We start from the raw sequence: 1,059 nt of genomic DNA on the forward strand, positions 1-1,059 counted from the left end.
ATGTGAAAGTGTTTTGTAAACTATAAAACTGTTCATAGACATAAGAATCTTATTATTGTTACCCAATAAAAGATGCTTGTAAATCATATTAATATCTAAGAAAATATATCATCACTATATTAGCATTGATTATCATCTGGAGGCACAAGCTATAAAGACAGAATTGCTCAAAGAGCAATAAATCTCCTGAAAGGAAACTATGAACGATCAGGGGCAAAATATTCTTATTGCTAATTATTATTTTAACATGATTCAGGATGATCAGAAAACACATCAGGTAGGCTGGGGAGATGGTTCAGTGGGTAAAGAACTTGTCACACATGTGTAAGGACCTGAATTTGAATTCCTAGAACCCCCACAAAACCAGGTGCAATAATTCACATCTGTAATCCCAGGACTTGTACAGCGAGATAGGAGGCAGAGAGAGGAAGTTCCAGGGAGTTGTGAGCTGGCTAGCCTGAGATGAGCAGTGAGAGACCCTGTCTCAAACAAGGTGAAAGGTGAGAACTGGCATCACATGCACCCTCACACACATCAACATACACACACACACCTATACATGCTGTATTAGTTACTTTTCTGTTGCTGTGATAGAAACACTGACCAAAGCATCTTATAGAAGGAAAAGTTTATTTGAGGTTATGGTTCCAGAGGAACTATAGTCCACCGTGAGGAGGAGGCATGGTGGCAGGAGGTGGCTGGAGCAGGAGCAGAAGCTAAGCTCTCACATCTTCAAGCAGGCCCAGGAAGCAAGAGAGCAACTCGAGATTCAGCAAGGCTTAAGAACTCTTTAAGCCCACGCCCAGTGACTGCTTCCTCCAGTATGGTCACACCTTCTAAGACCTCCCAACTAAGGTCCAGCACCACCAACTGAGGACAAAAATGTCCCAATACTTGGAGCCCATGGGGAACATTCTCACTCAAACCATCACACATGGGTGGTACACACACAAAAGAAAAAAGAAAGGAAATTACATTAAGCTTGAGAAAAATATGAGCCTCAACAACAATAACGAAATATGAGTATCAAAATGTTTGTGCTTAGGCCATCAAGATGGC

This window comes from Nannospalax galili, unplaced genomic scaffold, assembly GCF_000622305.1.
Source record: "Nannospalax galili isolate Female #2095 unplaced genomic scaffold, S.galili_v1.0 scaffold4203, whole genome shotgun sequence".
Classification (NCBI taxonomy): Eukaryota; Metazoa; Chordata; class Mammalia; order Rodentia; family Spalacidae; genus Nannospalax; species Nannospalax galili.